General features: G+C 48.1%; 1 protein-coding gene across 15 annotated transcripts in view; it reads left to right on the top strand.

Annotated features, from left to right (window-relative positions):
• BOC (BOC cell adhesion associated, oncogene regulated) overlaps positions 1-22,533 on the top strand; it is a 266,285-nt gene that overhangs the window by 191,749 nt on the left and 52,003 nt on the right. For 10 of the 15 annotated variants that reach the window (XM_061194172.1, XM_061194186.1, XM_061194183.1 and 7 more), the window contains one exon: positions 854-987. The exons of 3 other annotated variants lie outside the window; for them this stretch is intronic. The gene's annotated coding sequence lies outside the window, so the exon portion shown is untranslated. Of the gene's footprint in view, positions 1-853; positions 988-3,563; positions 3,794-16,141; positions 16,163-22,533 lie in introns of those variants that run through there. 2 more of the 15 variants (XM_061194176.1, XM_061194182.1) reach the window with 2 other exon arrangements.

Below are 22,533 nucleotides of genomic sequence, written 5' to 3' on the forward strand. Positions count from 1 at the left end.
CCCTGAGGATTAGGAAACTTGGGTTGGACCCCTGGCTCTGCCTGTGGACTCCATTCACACTGACTCAATCCACTGAGCTAATCCATCACTGAATCTTCATTACCACTGAGTTAGCTCCTTCCCCAAGCTTGCCCAGTCTCTCCTGCCCTTCCTTTTATTATTCCGCCATCCTACCATCTTTTCCATTTCTGCCACCACCATGCTTCTTCATGCCTTTGACAATTGCTGACACATGGCTGGACTCCCCACTGTCTACCCATCACCCCCTGCCCTCACCCCCTGCCAACACCCATCGTCCATCAGTCCCATAAACTCATCACCCAGTCTAAGCTTACAATCTAAATTTCTTAGCCCTCTCACATGTGGCTCTGTCTCATCTCATGATAGTATTACCTTGATAGGACCCTTCTGCTCCAGCTGGACCCATCTATTAGCCGACCCTTGATTTTGGAGGGGATTCACTCCTTGTGCTGCCTTACCAGCTCCAGCCCCTTCCCTGTTAACCCACTTTACTTCGTATGAGGGCTGCTGATAATGTGTTCTTAACAGATATTTGGTGAATATTGGTGAAAATTGACCACTGGATGCAAAGGTAATGGTTTTGTAAGAGCAACAGACTGTTTTCAATGTAATCATTGTCCTTCATCTATTTTTCAGTTCATTTCTAGCGAGGGGCCAGGTAACTGGAGATTTAAGGAAGCCTATGGTTTAGAAAAACTGCTTTTTCTCTGTTTTCTTATTTGTAAAATGGACTAATAAGGAATTACTCTGGTTTATAGCAATGTACCTTATAAAAAGCAAATACTTTCAAAGTGTTTATTTATTTTGCTTGAGACACTTTCTTTTTCCTCAGGTCCAGAACAAGCTCCCTGCAACCCATGACCCATGAAGTCTTGTCAACATTCACACCGTCTGAGGGTATCAGCAATGAAGTAGAAGAAGCAGATGAGGTTTTCTGCCCATAGTCTAATATCTCTAGCCTATTGGGTCAGTCATATTTTCATGTTTTATGTTTCCGCTTGAAGATAAGAGTGTTTCCCGTCCTTCAGTATTGGAAGGGTCCAGTTTTGAGTGGAATCTGAACTAAACAAGTTGGTTCCAATTCAGCTCGGATACTGTTATAGTCAGAGCTTGTGGTGGCCTCTTTCCCCTGGCGTGACCATGTCACCCCCCTTTCCTTGTGGCAAATTCTGTTCAACATGTTGGTTATAAACCATTTACTGTGGATTTGGAGCCCAAGACTGCTGTGGAAAAGTCCTGCTTAGGTTTGGATGAGGAAAGTCCTGTGTTTATGTGTCTACCAATGGTATTACAGCAAATGCCTTCTCATCTGATGTACTGGGCGGTGTTTATCTCACAAAACCCAGAGGGATTCCGTGTCATACCATCTTCTGAAATAAAGTTAGGAAATAGTTTCTCTTTTCCTAATGGTGAATTTGGCCTTATCTTCAAAGAAGGCCTTTGATGTTTGGGACAGGGTTATTGGTCAGTAAGAGGAAATCGTAGGAGAAAGATCAGAGCCAATGATACACAGTCAACTTAATTGGTTGCCAGAGAAAACGTTGAGGCAAGTCTCAACTAGTTCTCCTAGTTAGTAACAGGAAAGTACATATTATGGGTTGAATAAAAAATCATCCAAAAGGAGCTGAGCAGCAGAAAATATGGAAAAGAAATGTTTATTCTTCTCCAAAATGAGTTTGGACAGCATTGGACAAGATGAGGGTGATGACTCATGTGTAGGTTGGAGCCTTCATCCTTTCAACAAGCTTTTATTCAGCGCTCGCTGTGTGCTCAATATCAATACCAGAGCCCACGCCTTCCAGAATTCCATGACTGAGGGGAAGGGACATGCAGGGCACGACAATGCAAACTCCAGTGTGAAAGTGCTTGGGCTGGGTCATGAAGAAAGGCTCCTGGAAGGAGGAGAGCCTGAGAGCCTCTCAGGCTAAGTCCTAGAGGCAGAGATGGGGCTGGCAGAACTGAAATGTTCTTTTACCTCGGCCCGTATGTTGTTCATTATTTTCTCCCTGCAGACTTACTTTTCCTCAGCGGATAATAGACTGAAGTATTCTTAAGACAGGAGATTTCAAGTTCAGAGTGTTTTTTTTAAATTTTAGTAAAGTTAAAAACTGGAATCTCTGCATTAAATATAGAAACTCAGAAATGTGAGTCTTCGACAAATTTCTAAAAGCAGTTACTGAGTAGCTTTCAGGGGAAAAAGGAGAAATTTGTGATCTTCTTTTCTATCTCAGCCAGGTCAGATTTTAGCTGAGAACGCTAGAAACACATGCCTGAATTCAGCTTTTCACTTTTAAATTCCATTTGCCCTTTGTTCTGCTGTCTGGGGTAGGTTTGCTTGGCTCTGAAATTATTCCCAGAGTAACAAGTGAGAAGACGTTTATTTTAGGGGCAAATAAAAGTTGTTGGGCTCTCCAGTTGCCCAGGAACCTCCTTGGCTGCTAAGAGGTGGCTGTCACACAGGATGGGAGCTACAGGTAAGAGGAGAAGGGTGTGTAGAACTGGTTGGCCTTGGAGGCTGGGCTGGAATTGGACTCTTGAAGAGAGCACTCCGCACCTCTCCCGGCCTGCCAATATTTTTCCAGAATAGTCCCAGCCAAGTGCCTTTACTAGTCTGAACTTACCTAACATTGCAGTCCCAGCAGGTTTATTAGGTATGGGTCACAGTTAATTGGAGAGGAAAATTGGGGGGTTCTGGATTTCTTACTTTTCTGTGAAAGCAGAGGCTGCTCTTAATTGCTTCACAAAGCATCTCCCCCCGCAGCCCCCCGACTTGGCTGTCTGCTTTTCTGCCTGATGACTGTCATCCCACAGAGGTGTTACGGTACCTTGTCCTTTTTTACGTACTTGCGCCCACGTGAGGGGATTTCATCATGCAGTCAGTCAGCACAGTACCCACTTTTGCAAGTGAGACCACATAAAGTGATGGAAATTCACGGCTGTTTACTTGTGTCATTATGAATGGATGTTTTGTAGTGAACAAGTTACATAAAAATCTGCTGTGTTATATAGCCAAGGGTTAGAGTCTAATGGCTCTTGCAATGTACAGGCCTTCCAAGCAATCACCTGCAGCCCCTTCTGGACAGCGCTGGGGGTCTGGCCATCGTGAAGGCCGCGTCGGCTCCAGGTGAAAGCCCCGCAGTCAGGTGCCTGTCGTTCTCTAGCTTTCTGTTGCAGAGATGGAGGCTGGGTCGTCAGGCCTGGCTTTCGCCTGCCTGGACGGTGGCAGCTTGCCAGCGCATTTCACTGGGTGGTCTTCAACAATGGGAGGGGTGGGGAGCTCAGCTCTCCTCACCAAAGGGGAACAAGAAGGTTGGCAACCAACCCCGTCACTGAAACACCACAAAGGTCCCGAGTGTGCGTGAAAAGGACATAACAGGTTGCTGAAAGCAGTATTGTGATGGAGTTCATTTTTGTTCCCCTGATTTTACAAACCAAGCCTTACATGTATGTGGTGATTCTCCCTCAAGAGGGTGAGCACACATGAGCAGCAGGTGCCCTCCGTCACAGGCATTCCCGTGCCCTTCATTCCCTTGCCCTCTCAGGGAATCAGCTGTGGACCCGAAGGGCAGGCCGAGAAGGCTGAGACTGGCAGATCCCAGTGCCAAAGAGGCAGCCCCACCTGCCTCCGTCGTCCTTCTGATGACGAGGAGAACGAGAGCTGCCATTTAGCGAGACCTACTGTGTGCCAGGCCCTGAGCTAAGCCCTGTGAGCACTGTCCCTGCAACCCCCCAGCAGTCCTGTGAAGATGGGCAGCATGATCCTATTCGGCAGGTAAGAGAGCTGAAGCCTAAATAATCATAGGGACTTGTTCTGGTCTCACAGCTGGTAAGTGGCAGAGCCAAGATTTCATGGCAGGGCTGCTGACTCCAAAACTCGGGCTTTGAGAAAAAAAAAGTATCCAGACAATCTCTCCTCTCAGTCTCTCTAAGTAGCGCCCCCTTAGCTTGGGAGGACTGTTTCTTTTGCAACTAACAGAGTGCAAGGGGCAGGTGGCGGCCTTTATGAAACTTGCTTTAAGAGACGTGAATTGAAAACTGGGGCCACAACCGGAAGGTTTTGACTGGTTCCACAGCAGCAGCCTGAGGGAAGCCGGGTCCTGAGGCCCAGCTGATGTCTGACTTCGTAGGCAGTGCTGAAAGCTGCCTCTATCTTGGGTCTCCTCTTGGAACGTGTCTCCTGGCTTTTGCTCCCCCTGGGACATCATCTGAACTGGCTGTCTGAGACTCTGTTTCCACTACAGGTGCTAGCTGAATCCATGTGCTAGCTGAATCCATGTGCGCCTTGGGTCTCTGCAAGTCTGATCAAGGTCCTCTGAGCCTCGGCAGGGTGAGGGGGGAGAAGGTGTTCTGCCCAGCAGGTACTTTTCCTGGTCAGAAGTGGCAGCTTGTGCAGAAAAATACCCTGGGGAAGGAAGTATCAACTTTGACAGACAGGTAACTGACAGGAGATGGTACCTTCCAGGCAAATACAGGGCAGCCAGCAGAAAGAATGCTACAGGCCGTTACCTGCAGAGCAAAACCGACTCTCCCAGCTGGCTTCAGAGAGTGGGGAGATTTGGCTGCCTTGAGTATGTAGTTGCCCTCAGTTCCTTGTTTTTCTTTAACAAATGTGGAAAGCCTGAAGCCAGGATGTTCTGGCTTTGTGTGTGTGTGTGGGGTGGGGGGTGGTACAGGATACCTGGGTTTAAGATATAATTATGTGACCAACTAGTTGGGTAACCCAGAGGAAATCATGGGAACTCTCTGAGCCTCTCTCCCCCCATCCTCGCAAGCTGCCTTCTCAGGGCACTATGAGGATGCAGAGAAACGGCACAAGGGAACACTTTTGATGCAGAAGGTTCCTGCTCACCTCAAAAGCCTCTGGCATCTGTGCTCACCCAAGATGAGTTGGGAGATAAGACATTTGAGGGAACTGGCCAGAGGTCAGAGTCTGGGCACAAGGGCTGCATCTGCTTCTGTGGTTGTGTTCGTCTTCTAAGAGCAGAGGCCTGAACTGAAGGCAGTTAGGTCCTGTTGCCAGATAAGCTGCTTTTCCCTCTCTTGTGGGAAGAGACAGTGAAGACCTCAGGGTCTGGCAGGACTTGAGAGAAGAAAAGCTCTCGTGGCAAGAGGATCCTGCTTCGCACTCTTCCTGAGAGAGGAAGGAACAGAGGAGTCTGAGGAGAGTTGGGGTGACCCCATCTGAGAGAGCAGAGGTTTGGAGTGAATCTTATTAGAAAAAGGGGGAAGTGCTGGAGAAAGACGGTTGTTGCAGGAGGGAGCCATGTTTCTGGGGCCACTTCCAGGTTGGGGATGGTGAGGCATCCTGGTTAAGGGCGGGCTTTGGAACCAGACAGGCCTGGATTTGAACATAGCTTTGCCAGGTGGTAGGCGTATGACCCTGGGCTAGTCACCTCCACTCTGAAACCCTAGTGTCTTAAAGTTGTTGCAAAGAGAAAGCAAGATACTGCATATAAAGTGCGCAAAATGCATTGTGAACGTTCAGGAGAAGGTGGCCGTTAATAGGAAAGGAAAGGAAAGAAAAACAGACTGGAAGGAGAGTTATCGATGGATTGGGCAGCTGGAAAGATGAGTAGGTGGAAGGCTGCACTGATGGAACCCCCCCCACTGGCTCAAGGCTCTATAGAGATGAGGGAATGAGAAGATGGGGAGAGGAGCCCACAGTGGGGCAAGGTTGTGCCCCAGGTGCCCCTGTAGGTACCAATCTTTAGGCCTGGTCACTGGGAAGACAGCTCCCACCCAGCCTTCTCTTCTGCTGCTTCCCTGATTCAGCATATTCCGTTCTACTGGTTAGGCCCCAAACCTGAGAGTCACCTTGGACTCTGTTCTTTCTCTCATACTCCACTTGAAGTTGGCAAATGATGTTGGCTTTATTTTTAAGATGTATTCAGAATCCTGCAACTTCTCACCATCCTTGTCTTCCAGCAACATTTCTTACCTGGTCTATTGCAGTAGCTTCCTAAGTGTTCTCCCTGCCTCCACCCAACCCTGACCTCCCTGCCCACAGTCTGTTCTTCATGGAGAAGTCAGTGTCAGCTTCCAAAAGAGGAGCCAGGCAAGGTCAGTTCTCTGCTCAAAACTGTCCATGGTTTGCTTTCATGCAGGGAAAATGCCACACACTGTCAGTGCCCTCACCTCCCCTATTCGCTCCACAGCCTCAGTGGCCCCCTTGCTGCTCCTCCGCCGGAGCAGAACAGCCTCTCTTCTGGGGCTTTGCCCACTGCCTGGAAGGTACTTCCCCGATAGCTGCACAGCCCCTCCCGCACTTCATTCAGGTGTCTGCTTCGTGGCCACCCTCACTGGACTGCCCTTTATTAAATCACACTCCCATCATCATTCTCTCTTCCTTCAACCTAATCTGTTCTTTCTCAACATTACACCTCCTGACGTGTCTCTACTTGTTCATCTCCTTATTGCCTGCTTATCCTCTAGAAGGAAAGATCCAGGGGATCAGGGACTTCATTTTGCTCCGCACCACCTCCCCAGTGCCTGGAGTAGACTCTGGGATGTAATTGGTACTCAGTTTTTCTTTTTACTAGTCTACAGGTCTTTCCTGAATCTCAAAATGAGTATAATAAGAGTTCAAACAGAATGAAATAATTACCTAAGGAGTTATATAAGAAAAATGCATTTCTGGGTATATGTATATGGGGGGCATGTGGGAGAGAGGGGCAGGGAATTTTAGTACTATTAGGGTGTCTGTTTTAGAAAAGCTGGAAAGCAGTGTGCTAGGCTGCAGCGGAAGTAGCTCAGCTCCTCTGTCTTCCTCAAGGTGACTGACTTCAGGAATGTCCGTGGATGTGCCACTGTGCCACTCTTCCATCTGTAAGGGGAGGGTGAGAATGGATGCCTCTCTGGCCCTTCTGCATCACTCAGGAGGAACTTACTGAGCATGGACTTTGTGTCCAGCACTGTGCTAGGCCAGGCTGGGAGCTGCAGAGAAGCCCAGGGCATCCTCACTCCATCAAAAGTTTATAGTCTAGTTGTTCATCTGGAATTTCCTAGGTGTGCCTGGACCATCCACTGTACTGCTCCCTTCTGTTTGCACAGTTGAATGGGAGTTCTGTTGCATCTGAGGAACACGGGATGAATTTGAGACTAGTTCAGTTCCCCACATATGGGGGCCTGGTGGAGTCAGGCCCCATGGTAGGCACACAGGTGACAGAAATTGTCTCTGTGGTTGGAGAGTTGACAGCCTGAAATACAAGGAATAGGAGGTTTGGATGTCTGCCCAGAGGGGGATAGATCTGACTTCAGATTGCATCTCAGTCATTTCTAGCTTGGTTCTAAATTTAGAAGCTAAGGAAGAGTAAAAATAGGGGCAAATATCCCAAGAGGTCTTGTGCTGACAACAAACGTGCCTGAGAAATTACACTACCAAGATCCCCGGACCCAACATCTACAGCATCTCAGGGAGCTGGGGAATAGTCCAGACCTCCTCCTCCAGGTTTTTTTTTAACTTAGAGAGAAATTAATAGGCTTTTTTTAAAAAGCAGTTTTAGGTTTATAGAAAAAAATTAAGTGAAAATTACAGGGAATTACCTCATACCCCTCAACCCCTACCAATTTCCCGAATTACTAATTACTATCTTACGTTGGTGTAATGCGTTTGTTAGAATTGATGAGTCAATGTTGACACATCGTTATTAATTAAAGTCCATAGTTTACATTAAGACTTATTTTTTGCATTATACAGCCTGTGGTTTTGACAAATGCGTAATGATACATACGCACCACTGTTATAGTATCAGACAGAATAATAGTTTCACTGCCTAAAAATCCCCTGTGCTCCACCTATTTGGCCCTCCTTCCTTCCCTCTCCCAATCCCTGGCAACCACTGCTCTTTTTACAGTCTTTGCAATTTTGTCTTTTCCAGAATGTCATGTAGTTGGAATCATACAGTATATATAGTCTTTCCAGGTTGGCTTCTTTCACTTAGCAATCTCCTCCAGTTTTAAACATGGCCTTCTCCACGCCATGCCCCCTCACACCATACATCCAGCTGGGGTGCAAGGCGCTGACAACGGAGGAGCCCACAGCCAGTGCTGAGACCCACCTGCCCAGAGCCCACGGGTCTGCAGTGCTGCCCCTCTGTCGTCATCCACTGGACACGCCTGGCGCTGGTGCTACTGGAGTTCAGCCCAGGCTGGTAAACTGTCGGTTGCTGCCTGTGTTTTGGTTCCACATCTGGAAGTATCGGCTGCGCAGACCTTCTGTCGCGCTCTTAAGTAGAGAGACAGGAGGAGCACCAGGCCGTTTGCCTTCCTCCTCGCTAGTTTGGTTTACTTGCTCCGGAGCTTTGGATGAGCGGCGGGGAAGTGAGCCTCCCAGGCAGGCAGGGCAGGCAGCGCTCCTTCACGCTGCATCCGGCGGCGGCCACAGCTCCCTCAGCCGCCGAAGTTGCTGTCTCAGCCCCAGTGGTGTCTGTGCTGAGCCCTGGGAGGCACTGAGCTTCAGGGCTTGTTTTGTGGTCATTAAGCAGGAAGACTGATCAGACGCAAAGAGAGTGAGAACATTTTCCCTGCCAAGAAGTGCTTCTTTCTTCAGTCAGCCTCACAAACGAGGATTCCTTGGGGGGGTGGGGGGGGGAGGGGGTGGCAGGAACCCCAGTATTCAGTGCCCTCACCAGTCATTAAACAGTGAGGCTCTCGGGGGATGAGGGATAATGACGGATTTTATAACTAGAGCGGAAGGAGGAGCTCCTCCAACCCGGCTCCAGCTCTGGACCACAGTTAGAGGAAAGGGAAGTGCGTGTGAATGGGGGGCACGTGGGCCATCTGGTTGAAGCAGGCTGAAACGTCCCAGGGCTGAGAGGAAAGGGGTGTACTAGGTGAAGAGGGTTCCAGCCCTGGGGAGCAGGGACTGAGACTTAGACCCCAGCTTCTGTTGCTTCTGTGTGCAATAAGCGAAGAGCTGAGGCCAGCTGGCACCTCCTCACTTCCAAGGACACCAGGCAGGTGCCTCAGAGTTCAGTAAGAAGGAGAAAGAAGACACGGCCTCCTTGGGAAGTCAGCTCTCAGACGGTAGAAACTCCGTGCCAGTGATCCCAATCCTTACCACCTCGTCCTCTGGTCTGCTCTCTGCCTAGCCCACCCTCCCGTCTGTATCCTGTTCAGGGACTTGCCGCGAGCTCTTGGGCTGCCATCCAGTGGTTCTTCCTACGTGTACCCTGCGTAAGTGGAGACTAACAGTACTTGTCCCAGGTGTGTCACCAAGACTGTGAGCACTCATGCAGTGGAGTGTTTAACACTCCGTAAACTCTTCAGAGAAGTACTGTCTACAGGCAAGCCGTCCTTGCTTTTGTCGTTAATTATGGAATCAGGGTGGTGTGCCCTGCACCCTCTTGTCTTCCTGGGTCTCGCTTCAGCGTCTGGAAGGCTGTGACTGATTATTGACCGTCAACACACGGGAGGCCTTGGCCCTTGTCACAGTTTGCCTGCGGAGGCTGAGGATAGAGAACTGCTGAACGTGGGAGGGTGAGACCCATGTTCTCTGCCAAATCCAGCCTTCATCCCTGAGTCACCTCCTCACATGCTGTCCCCCCCAGGAGGTCCTGTGGGAGAATCCCAGACCGGCTTCCGTAGGTGCAGCCAAGCAGTGTGTGTCAAGGAGCAGGGGCCACATTTGCTAAACCAAAAGATAAATACATGATCTGACGAAGCATTTAGATGGGACGTTTTTTCCCTGATTTTGGGGGGAAAAAATCTCAGAAACGCTGAGTTTATAAATATCTTGTGATGTATTAAAAAATAACCCTTTAGTACAAGGAATGGCATTCTGTCCAGTTGGGGGCCATGCCAGGACCTCCCACCGGCGTGGTCGCCTGTTAGGGCAGGCTGTGCAGGGAAATGTAGCGTGGCCTCGCCACACGTGTGAAGCTCCAGCGAGTGTTGGTGGAAGGAAGTCTCCAGGGCAGTCTGGGTTTTCTCTAGCACTTTCTCTACAGAACAATCCGTGGAAACCAGGGCAGGGTCCCAATTTTACCCACCACTGCCCGACTCCCCTCTCTAGAAAAGGCCTCCATGGCCGTGGAACAGGGAGGCTCCTGAACAACTAAGTTCTACAGCTTTCAAAGTCAGGAGGTAGGGGCTTCCCTGGTGGCGCAGTGGTTGAGAATCTGCCTGCTGATGCAGGGGACATGGGTTCGAGCCCTGGTCTGGGAAGATCCCAAATGCCACGGAGCAACTAGGCCCGTGAGCCACAACTACTGAGCCTGCGCGTCTGGAGCCTGTGCTCCGCAACAGGAGAGGCCGCGATAGTGAAGAGGCCCGCGCACGGCGATGAAGAGTGGCCCCCGCTTGCCACAACTAGAGAAAGCCCTCGCACAGAAACGAAGACCCAACACAGCCAAAAATAAATATAAAAATAAATAAATAAAATTTAAAAATGGGCCATGGATCTAAATTTAAGAGCAAAAACTATAAAACTTTAAAAAAAAAAAAAAAAAGTCAGGAGGTAAAGAGGACCAGCCTGCCCCGTTGTGATGGAGTGTTAGGCAGCAGAACTCATTTTCCCTACACAAGGACACTAACCAAAGTGCCAGCGCTAACGCCCGTGGTCTAGATGGGGGACAGGCAGTGAGGCCTTGTTTCTCTGAACCTCAGCCAGAATGAGGTGTGTTACCCTTCCCCGGGCAGGGGGTTCTGACCTGTCTCCCACCCTCTGAAAATCATGATGCCCGCTGCAGCCAGCCTCCTTTCAGTCACTGAGCTTCCACACTGAGCTGTTTCTGGTTATCCAAAGACCCAGCAATAAACCTTGCCTAGAGCAGTGCTGTTCATGCCTCTTCAGGCATTTTCCACGTGGCCCCAAAGACATGCTTGTAACCATTAAAGAGTGGCCTTTCAGTTGATCAGCCAACAGATGATTGAGCACCATGCGTGCTGCCCCCAAGACACTTATAACTTACATTCTGAATATTTCCCAAACCCAAGCAAGAGGTCATTTCACGTTGAGCTGCGTTATCTGCCTTCTCTCATTGGAAGAGCCCTTGGCTCAGAGGAGGTGCTAAATGTCACCATTATTATCATCATGATTATTATTACTTTGACTTTTGAGACAAGCTGCTGATTTATAAGTCCTTCCCAAGAGCCCATATTCTCAGAGAGTTTGGCTATTTAAGGAGCTGTGTCACTTACGGTATGTTTGGGAATTTTATAGGCAGAGAAATGGAGGTCCAGAGAAAAGTGATGGTCTTTCACTTGGACCTTGAAGCCTGTGCACTTGGTTGGTTCTGCCATCAGGGAAAAGCCCGCCAACGTTGTGGACCTGTCATTGGTGAGATATGCTCAGGGTTCTGGGGAAGGCCCATCCAGGACAGGGAACCCAGAAAGGAAGCAGAGGGCATGGGGGGCAGCCAACGGGGTCCAGGTTCCCAAGCCAGAGCACCAAGGAGATAGGCTCCTCAGGGCCTCCTCTGTCTGTGGCCAGCAGTACCCTTTCAGGGGTGGGGCTGCCTCTTTGGCCCAACACTAGGGAGCCTTTAAAGGTTGAAGAGAGGTATACTGCCCTCCGTTACCAGAACCTGGGCGCTCGTGGAAACCTGCCGGACAGTGCTATTTGGCTTAACTGAGGTGACATGGGGGGCAATGGGGGGCGGGGGGCGGGCGTCCTGGAAGTTGGTGCAGGACTGAGAAGGTTTGGGATGATCTTGTTCTAGTCATCCTATTGAAAAAGCAAGTTTCATTATTATTTAAAAACTCAAATACACAAAAGCAGAAAGAAGAGTATCATGAACCCCATGTACCCATCCCCCAGATTCAACAATTATCAAGACAAAAGAGTTTTTTGAAATACTGCTTTGTTTTCATTACTCTGCTCTGTGTGCAGATAGGACAAGGATGAACGCCACAAGGGTACTTTTTCCAAAAGAAGTGTGTGATCCAGTCTTCCCATGCCCTCCTAACAGGGGCATGGAAAAGAAAGAACCCCAGCCCAGGGCCCACAGGTTTGATTCTCAGTTGCTCCACGGTGCTCTGAGATGTTTCTGTGTGTCTCCTTTACCAGGTGCTGAGCTCTTAGAGAAAGCTTGAACTTTATCTTTGGATCCACAGAGCTTCATATTGAATGAGTGTTCAATAAGTGTTTATTGACTTGTAAGGCAAAGGATTGTATGAGTCAGAATGGACAGGTATAAGTGATGTGAGTACTTAGTTCACCATTTGGGGAGGAAAAGGGGCAGCTGATGGGGTTTAGAGTTGAGTAAGGGGCCATTATCTGAACTCTGGGGGATCCTGAATGGGTGAAAGGTTAGGCGTGATCATTCTGCAGTGCAGAGGCTTCTGGTTTGGCCGAGGAGGAAAAAGTCAGCGGCAGGAGATGACAGGAGACAGCTGGATCAGAGCTGCTCTCTGCCTGGTCCCCAGATTCAGGTGTCTGCAGACCCGGGTATGGGGGGACAGGGGTCTAAGAACAGAGGCTCCAGCTCCAGACCCATTTTTCTGGGTGGCCACAAGCAGTCCGCAAGCCGCCTATGCCACCAGGGCCCGCGTGTCATTCCAAGCACTGTTTTTATTCACGTTGGAGTTGGCAAGGAACGGGATTCTCCAAGTGTGAGGACCAGAGTCTGCTTCCAGCCTGTGGAGTGCCGGGCAGCTGGGCTGCTCTGTGGCCCCCTGGGCAGCGTTTGGGGTGGTATGAAATGGGTGTTGGAGGAACAGGAGGGGAGATGCTGCAAACACCGGCTCAGGTCTGACCCTGGGTGTAGCCAGCAGGGGCCTCAGGCAGGGTGTGCCAGGGCCCACACAGACCCCAGGGAAGTCTCCAGGCCCCGACTTTGATCAGCGACCTGCCCCTCCCTTCCCCGCCTGGTCTTTTTCAGTTTAAACTTCGAGCTCTGTCCTCGCATACATGCGTGATGTGTGTGTGAGTGTTTTAATTTTTATCCTTGGCAGAAGTTAAGACACAAAATGGATTTGGAAGGAGATGAAACCAGTCTTGGTATACGCTGGGTAGCGGCAGCTTCATTCCTGGAGGGGGAGGGCCGCAGGTGGGGAGGGGCTGGGCGGGACCCAAGTCTCTAAGGTTGGGGTGAGGCGCTGCTTCCACCCCGGCAGGGACCAAACTGAAAATCCACTTCTTGGGGAAGGGAAGGGCGGAAGCTAGAGGCTGCGCTGTTAACCCTTTGGGATGCCAAAAAGCCAGTTCCAGGGGAGCCAAAGCCCAGTGGTGCAATCTGGTGTTAAGTGGATGTGGGACCCCTGGACAGCCAACACCTGTTCTACTTCCTGGTGGTCTGTGAGCCCCTGAGACTGTTCTCAATTTGTTAAGGGAATCACTGACAGCTCTTCAGGTTTTCATGTGCAAACTCTAAAATGTGCATAAGCTTGGAAAACTTCCTCTCCTGCTAACCTCTCTGCCCCCAGAAGTGGTGGTGGCCCCAGCAGGGGTGACTGTGGCCCAGGGACCTGTTTAAATGTCACCTTTGCTACTCTGGAAGCCGTCTCGGCCCCCAAAGTAGGTGCTGTTTGCAATGGTGGTCTCTTCTTGGGTTTTTATTTCTGTGTGAAGAGGAGAAAACTAGGAATCTGAAAGTCCAGAAAATATCTGGGGATATCTGAGAGAAACTTTGAGAAAATGTTTTATTCGTTAAAGTGTATTAAGATATTCAATTTGTGGAATAAAAGAAAATAGCTTTAAAAATGGCAAGAATTTCACTAAAAATAATAGAGCAGGGAACATCTTTATACAAAACTCGCAATTCCAACCATGGCATCCAGTGCAACCAAGGCATTTCTGGCAGACCTTCTCTGTCAAAATGACCCACAAATCCATGGCGGAGACTCCCAGGGGTTCTCAACCCTGGCTGCACATTACAGTCTCCAGGAAAGGGTTTTGAAAATGCTGATACCTGGGCCCCACTTCCACAGGCTCTAAGTGAATTTGCCTGAGGTGCTGCCCAGGTGTTGATGTGTCTTAGTGTCCCTGGATGATTGTTCCATGCAGCCTGCGTTGGGAAGCTCCAATCTTATGCTTATGTAAGAACAGAAGGAAGATGAGAGAGGTCAGATTAAGAAATGGAAGAATTTTATTGTCTCTCACTACATGCTGGTGCATATTATATGGATCCAGACTCAGAGGGCCGTGGCCAACTTGTGGATGGGATTGAGGCGCTCACTCAGGGCTGACTCCCGCTGGGGTGGGGGACTGAGCATCCTCATGAGTTGGCTACAGAGTGCATTGTGGGACCTGACGAACCAGTCCCTCCCGAAACGTGGTGGCTAGTGCATGACTCCAACCCAGGCTGATTTTGGTTTTTTCAGCCTTCCTCAGTTTCCTTTTTTGGTTTGTCTGCTTGAATCTACCAAGGACACCAAGACCAGCAGGCAGGGGAAGGAGGTAACCCTGGCTTTGAATCCTTAACTTGAGCAAGGTGTTTAACCTCTCTAAGCCTCAATTGCTGCATCTGTAAAATGGGGATGACAATACTACCTCCTTCACAGAGTTACTTAGAGGTTAGACAAGATAATACGTGCACATCATCTCACACATAGTAACTCAACAAATGGTCACATACTCTCTTTTATGCTAAGATGGAATATTTCTTCCAATTCTAAATATTTGCCTTAATCTCATATTGCAACAAAACCTAGTGTGTTACATTCACTAAATCTGAATGACTTTTAATTACATTTACAAATCAGTTAAGTTAGGAAATCAGTGATTTAGCAGGAAAAAAAGGCAGTCTTTAAATGTTAATATGCCCAACATCGTAATTTCAGCAAACGAAGTGCTTGGTGGATATTTTATACAATTTACTAAACAAAGTAATTTCAGATTAGTAAAGGTTGATAAAAGAATATTAAATATGTTTTCATTTTTTCCAAAATACTTGTCCACATTGTGTGGACGCAACAGAATCCTGGAATTAGGGGAGGGGTTCTTTACAAGCCGAAGGAGTTGACTGTTGGATATAGACACAGGAAACACTTTAGATGTGATCATGGAGCAAAGACCAACATGTTATAGCCCAAGGAGTTGTTAGGAAATGAGGCCCCTGGGCCTATGGGAAGATAAAATTTCAGTGATGACATGATAATATTTGGGGATAGTTTTTTTTTTAATTACAAAAATAACTACACACTCACTTGGAATATTTCTGAAGTGTTTAGTATAAAAAGTGCAAATTTCCTGCTCTTCACCATAACTGATGTGAACATTTAAGTGTCTCCTGACCTTATCCTGTGACAATCCAAATAACTGTACACCACATATTCACATGTAATTTTTAAAAATTACAAACATGGGATGCTGTTTTACAAGTTGTTTTTGGGATATTCTCCAGGAACCTCTTAGGCCAACATTTCCCAAAGTGTATTTGATGAAATTCTCCTCACTAATGGTACTCTGAGAAAAAAGAGTAGTGTGGTCAAGTCAGTCCAGGCCTGTGGTCAAATAAGTCCAGGCCTGTGGTTGAGTGAGTTCAGCCTTCAGTGCATACTCTACCCACCTTTTGGTAATTCACAATAGTAACAGCCCATTAAAGGCTCTGAAAAGGCCTGCACTAAAGAAACCTAATTTGCTTTTCTTAACAGAGCATTTCCCTACATTCTTTTTGCTAGCACATTTTAACAACCGATAGATTTTTAGAAGCACTGTTTTAGGCATTCCTCACTAACCTCCCCTCCACCTACCCCAGCTCCTCCATCTGCAACCTTGTGGGGTAGGCAGGAAGAAAACAAGCTCATCTATTCATTTAATTAACAAATACTTACTGTGCTCCTAGAGATAGATGCTGGGGCTACAGTAATGAGCACGATAACAGGCCCTCTACCCTGGGAGGCTACAGCACAGCGAAGGTATTAGTCACACAGGATGGGTTGCACCTGGGCCGGCAGAACATCAGCAGGGATCCTCTGCAGCTGTGGAGCCTGGGCGTAGCAGCTGGAATTATCCCTACCCCCTCCGCCCCACACCCTTCATCACGCCTCCAATTCCCCACACTTCGCTCTGCTATAAATAGTGGTGCCTGACCCAGCTGGCAGGACTTCATGTGTTTGTTTTCTCTGCGTGTGCCAGCCCTGCACGGAGGCCACTGGGCTTCCCAAGTTGGGGAGGGCTGACAGGAGTTGGGGTCGGAGGCTTCCAGCAGAAGGTGGGGACAGACGGACAGACTGGAGCATGCTTCAGGTTTCCAAATTGGTATTTATTTTAAGTTTTAGATGGTTTAAAAGAGCTTTCTAAGTGAGGAAGATTGGGGGTGGGTCGGGGACTGAATGTGTATATTTGGGGGTCAGAGAGGTGGAGAAAGTCGGTTTGCATGAGGTCAGATAGGAAAAAAGTAAACTGTCCTGATTCTACAGCATACTTCCCAGCTGGAGCTGGAGAGCTGGAGTTGTTTGCTGTGTGAGCACATGTGCACACGCGCGCCCGTGTGTGTGTGTGTGTGTCTGTGTGTTGTTTGTCTGTCTTAGAGGTGGTGCGTGTACAAGCCCAGAGCAGGATGCCTGGAAAGCCTGGGTGGAGGTGTCTGGCCCCTGAGATATTTACCTATTCTTAAACCTCTTTCGTTGAAATATTAGGGATAAATCTGCAACAGGGATCAGACTAATGAAGGTACTTCTACAAGTAACCCTAAAGGAAGTGACTCAAATGGAATAAGTTGCTGTCATTTATTGAACAACTGCTTTGAACCAGTCATTGTTCTAGATAGTTTGCTGATGTGATCTGTTTCTCCTTCAACATGCTTGTGTGAGAGATTTTATTGTCCTGCGTCAAAGTGGTTCCTCCTAAATGTCCGGGTGAGGGTTTCTTGCTTGCAGGAAAGTCTAGGAGAGACACTGTCTGTGTCACAGTGCAGTCAGGTCAGACGCCAGCTAAAGAGAGGCAGCTTCTGATGCCGTCTTGGCCCTGACTTAGCAGTTCAGTCATTTTGCCCCATGGCTTAGCTTTTCATTTAAGTGCTTCAGATTTCCTGCCAGCATGCAAGAGCCTGTTAAGGGTTGGGGGTGTGTGTGTGTGTCTGTGTATTAGGGGTTGAGGTGTGAGTGTGTCCACGAGTTGGAGTTGGGGCTGGTTTTGCCCAGCATTTGCGTGAATCGGCCCCAGGAGTGGACAGGTCAAGAAGTGGCAGCCTGACCCTCATTCATGCCGGGTCACAGAACCGGAGACCATTTTTGAGTCCCGGGGAGGGTATGGGTATGGGCCTGGTGCCATTGGTTGCTTAGTCATCATGAGGAAGGGGCACAGAAAATGACTGCAGGTGACAGCTTAATTGGAATTGGTGGTAATTATGTGGCCTAACAGAGTAAATCAGTCTTTTCAACCCCCAAACTTCCTAAAGGCCCAGCTTCCCCTCCTAAGAAAAAGCTCCCTCTTGACTATGTGACTACAGTTCTCTCTCCTCTCTGCCATGACTTTTCACTTTTGTGTTTTGGGTTGTAATTCGTTCACTCAACGGGTGTTTGCTGAATACCTCGAACCGTGTTATACACTCAAGATGCCCCTGTAATAAGATCACCGCCATTCCTGATCCCTGAGCGTTTGGTACAGTGGTCAGGCAGACCATAAATAATTAGCGTGATGGTGCTTCCACGGGGGAAGTGCAGGCCTCCAGGGGACAAGAGCTGGTGGCCCAACTGCTGCCTGACGTAGAGTGGGTGCTGGGAGCTTGCCTAGCGAAGGGAAGCGAGTTTCCTTGGGCGCCTGCTTCTCCTCACACTCTCCCCTGTCTCCTCCTTGGCAAGCCTGCCCTCACCCACGCCATGCTCCGGCGCTGTGAAGGGAAGCCCTGTGTCCTGCTTGTCTTCTCCCCTGCATAAGAACCCCAGTGGGCTCCCCAGAGGCAGGGCGATAGGGATGGAGATCTCAGACACCCGTGCATCACCCTCCCCTGCTCAAGCTCTGCTTTGCATCAGAAGCAGCCCTGGGGGTTCTCCAGATCCAAACTCCAAGGACCAAATAGAGTCAGGCCTGGAAGAGATCTTGGAGGTAGGTCTTTACAGCTTAGCAAACATTCACTGAGTATCTATTATGTGTCCAGGAGAGACTTGTATATAAATAAGGTACAACACAGCGTGAGAAGTGACAGCGACAAAGCTGAGGCTTCAGCAGTCCTCATAGGCTTCCATTAGCTCTAAGCCTCTTAACCTACCTTAAGTGATGTACTTTGATGACTCTCCCGGGACTCTAGTAGGAATGAATGTGGATGATGGAAAGGAGGCTTCTTTTAGGACTTGTGAAGAGGACTAAGTTGGAGGACTGACCTTCTGTGCTGAGCAGGGCCTGAGTGTACAAGTGTGAGTGTGTGTGTGTGCGCTCAGATGTATGGCACATTTCTTTTGTCGTGCCTCTGATGCCTTTGCTAGTGGCTCTGGTTCTTTGCCTGTACTTTGTAAAATCCAGTCTATCTTTGATGTTTTCTTGAGGCCATGCTGCATTTGGTATCATAGAAAGATGGTGTCAAAGCGAAGGTTGACTAGGTCCCAGGTTCTTTAAGGATGGGAAACTGCCTACTTTTCTCTATGTCCCCTCCACCCTCCATTCAGTGTGTGGCACCTAGTGGGTGCTAAGTGTGGTTTTGCTGAACTGACCTGAATTCTGCCCTGAGCCCACCCAGGGACTTGTACCTCTCATCAGGAGTGCCTTTGGGGTTGCCAGCTGTTTTATCTGCTCCGCTCACCGTGATCACTAAGCAGAATACCCTTGTCAGTCCTACTCTCCTTCTGGCAAGGTTTGTGTTCACGCATGGCTCACTTGTCCAAAATCCTTTGTCCTAAGAGATAGGACTTAAGCTGTTAAGGTCTGCTTTAAGTGCTGTTCAGGTCCTGGGACTGGTTTGCCTATGTACTGTGTTTGTGCTGTCTACCTACACTCTAATTAATTCCTTTCACATTGGATCTCTCATCAGCTGTGTGCACCAGAAGCCTTAGAACTGAATGCTCCTGTTTCCTCTCCAGTCACTGTTACCATTTTACTTTGTTGTTTACCTGTGTGGCTATAGTCCTGGCCATAGGCTGTAATTAGAAACAGGTAGGTGTAAAAAGAGCAGGTGGTCTGTGGCTTTGTGAGCTCACCAATGTGGTCGGAGGTGAGCTCCGTACTGGGGCTGGGAGTGGGGGGGCGGGTCAGAGAGGGATTGGGGGTGTGTTTTCCTTTCTATAAACACTTCTCCATAACTTCTTGTCCAGATGACCTACTGTCTGACAGGGATCTTTCCCCTTTCTCTCCAAACAAGTAGAGACACTATGGAGAAATTATCATCATTATCATCATCAAGAGAGTGCAGAGAGAGGGCATAAACAGGGTGGGATGGTGGGAGAGATTATTAGCTTAAGTGATATAAATGTTGACTAGTGTTGGGTGGAGATTAAGAGGCTAGCAATTGTCTTGCCACAAACTTGGGAACACTATAGTACCACCCAGGGATCTCCTGTCCCACTGGGCTGTTGTGAGGTTCTGTAAAACACTGTATAGAATGTAGGTGTTACTGCTTTTTTTCGACAAAGAATGTTTCTTGAACTTCTGATGCATGTGTTGTAGGGCAGCAAAATCAGGCCATTGCTTAATTGTGTCTAGCTTATGAGGAACAATGAGCAAAGAGAGGATAGCACATCTGGAGTTGTTCAAATGCAACATGTCCTTAAGTCTTAAAGGACATTAATCTCAAAGCCCACCAGTGCCACAGTATGAAATTAGACCTCCAGTGAATGGCTTTCAGTAGAAAAGTTCCACGACACCTGTCCCCCCTCACTGCTATGTGCCAGGCTGCCTTCACACTTAATCTCCTTAACTCTTATTAGCAGCTCAGCAAAGGGGGTATTATCATTCACATTTTCACAGAGAGTAAACTGAGGGTCAAAGACGAAGTAATTTACCCAAAGTCACCTTCTACCAAAGGGAGAAGTGGCAGAGCTCTTATCCAAACCCAAGGCTCATGGTATTTCAGTACCTGATCCTGCAGAGTTTCAATGTTGTCACTTAGTAGAGAAGCTATGTCTATAATACAAATTTGAGATGAGCCCTAAAATCCTTATGTGGTAAAGCATCATGAAGTGTTTTAGTAACCTCTTTCCCCATTTGTAAAGGGGACAGTAACACTCCCTGGGCTGTGACGATGAAAAGTGGACCATGTGTGTCCACCCCCAGCACTGGGCTCGGCACAGATTAGGCGCTTGGCATATTTAGTGCTCTCATCCCTACTCCCCTCCCCATGCTCTCTCTTCAGGCCTGAACTTGTCCTCTTTCTCACTTACAGCTTTCTTCTTTCTCCTTCTCCCATCCCTCTCTGCCTGCCTCCTTCCACCCTGGCCTCAAGCTCAGGGCCTTGTTGTCGCTGGCTAGATGATAGCCAATCACTGTATCATCCTAGGTGAGGTTCCCTGCAGTTCAGTGCCTGCAAGAAGGCTGAAGTCTCAAGCTTATTTGGGTGTTTGTTTTGGGAGAAGAGACAAGAAGGAAAACAAAGAAGGTTCTTGAATGAAACCTCAAGCCATAGGAGCATCTGCCGAGGCACTGACTTCCGTCAGGCAGCTTGGCCTTCCCCAAGGGCTGCCAACTCATCTAAGGGCCATTTGGGTTTGAAAAATAAAGGCCACAGTTAAAGTCATTTCCCCCTAGAAAAACCCTTTGGTTCCACCACTGGTAAGTGTGTCTGTGTGCGTTCCTCTTATAGGTCCACGGGTCAAAGTAACATTCCTTCCCAATCCCAAATTTCTAATCCAGATAGACCCTTCAGTTCAGCAGACATTGACTTTTCTAGGTGCTAGGGTTACTGAGATGAAGTGGACGCCTCCTTGCCTTCAGGAAGTTTAGAGTCTGGGAAAAGAGGCATATTACAGACAGGCATAAATCACTGTGGAAATGTTGCAGTAGGTGTGCACAGCGCTGTGGAAAGTGGGATGAGGAATAAGCACTGGAGGCATTATACAGTGATGCTGGAGGTAAGTTTCGAAGGATAATAAAGGGAGAAGCAGAAGATGGTTCTGGGAGAAGGAAGGTGTGAAAAAGCAGCTTGCCCGGGGCTTAGGGCTCGTGGGAGGAAGACAAGGGGAAGGTTGGCTGCAGCCCAGTAAATACAGAGCCTGGAAGGTTGTGTGAAAAAGTTTGAACCTTATTTAATCAAACTTGTTTGGGGAGCTATCAAAGATGCGTCTATTAGCTCTTTTGCTTGTTTGTTTTTAACTGACCTCAAAAGGGGAAAAAAATCACTCCTAATTCCTTCACATTTTCAAATCAGCTGCTTTTATTTGTTTCCTGTTTCCTTCCAGGCCTTACCCAACTGTTTACATGCTTTTTACGAAATGAGATCTGCTTTTTTCCTTAATATCCTTTAAACATTTTTCATGTTGCTGCTTGCTCTAATTATTACTTTTAATGGCTGCATAATAGTCCATTGATTTTTCTGCCATAACTTAAAGCAGTGTGGTAGAGAGAAAAGAGCCAAGGTTTTTAGCGTCAGCCAGACCTCGTTCAAATCCTGACTCTGTGGTTTACCATCTGTGTGATGTTGGACAAAATATTTAATCACTCTGAGCTTTAATTTCCTCATTTATAAAACGGGTTGGTCGTACACCTACTTTACAAGGGCCATTGTGAGAATTATATCAAATTAGGCAAATTATGGATTCTGTCCTATAGGTAAGGCATTGCTCAGTGAATGGTAGCTGCTCATTTGTCATCTTTACTGTTTGGTTGAGCTTGATATTCTAGAAAGAAGGTAGGTGACAATGTGGAGGCTTATTAGTTAGGGAGAGGAGAATCAGGGAGCCAGTTTGAAGGCCCTCGACATACACCGTCTGATAACAGTAGCCACTAACACATGTGGCTATTGAGCGCCTGAAATGTGGCTAATCTGCACCAGGATGTGTAGTAAATAGAAAATACACACTAGATTTAGGAGACCTAGTATAAAACAAAATATAAAACTTTATTAATGATTTTTATATCGAGTATATGTTGAAATGATAGTATTTTTTGATATATTGTGTTAAAAAAGATATTATTAAAATGATTTCCACTTGATTTTTCTGTGTGACTACTAGAAAATTTTAAACACTATATGTGGCTTGCATTGTGTTTCTCTGGTCGCTCCTGCCAGAGTTAGTCCACACGACCAATCAGATACCGGGGTGGAGAATCAGAGGGAGCCAGGAGACAAGGATGAGTCCCAGGTTGGGCAGCTGAGTGGGTGGTGAATCTTTACATAGTTTTAGGGAAGACCGGGCAAGAGTAGATGGGTTTGAGCCTGTGTTTGTAGAAGCAGGTCATTAGTGGGTGTCCTCTGAGCAGTGAAATGAAAAGCAGGTATTTGGTCTGGACCAGAGAAGCTGTCCCTGCTTTCCTTCAGAGCTGCCATTCTGGCTGTCACATCACACACATCCGTGGTGAGATTACTGACCGAAGTGCTCACTGCCGGGAGGGCTGGGAAGAGCTTGGCTGCTCTGCTGAGCTCCCAGCGTGCTCCAGCACTGGTTTGTCCCGGAGCCCTAGGTGTTCCCACTTGCTCCTTCGTGGTCTCCCCCCAGGTCACCCCACGCACTTCTCGGTAACACACGCAATATATGGGGTCAGAA

The sequence above is a fragment of the Eubalaena glacialis genome, chromosome 6 (genome assembly GCF_028564815.1).
Source record: "Eubalaena glacialis isolate mEubGla1 chromosome 6, mEubGla1.1.hap2.+ XY, whole genome shotgun sequence".
Lineage (NCBI taxonomy): Eukaryota > Metazoa > Chordata > Mammalia > Artiodactyla > Balaenidae > Eubalaena > Eubalaena glacialis.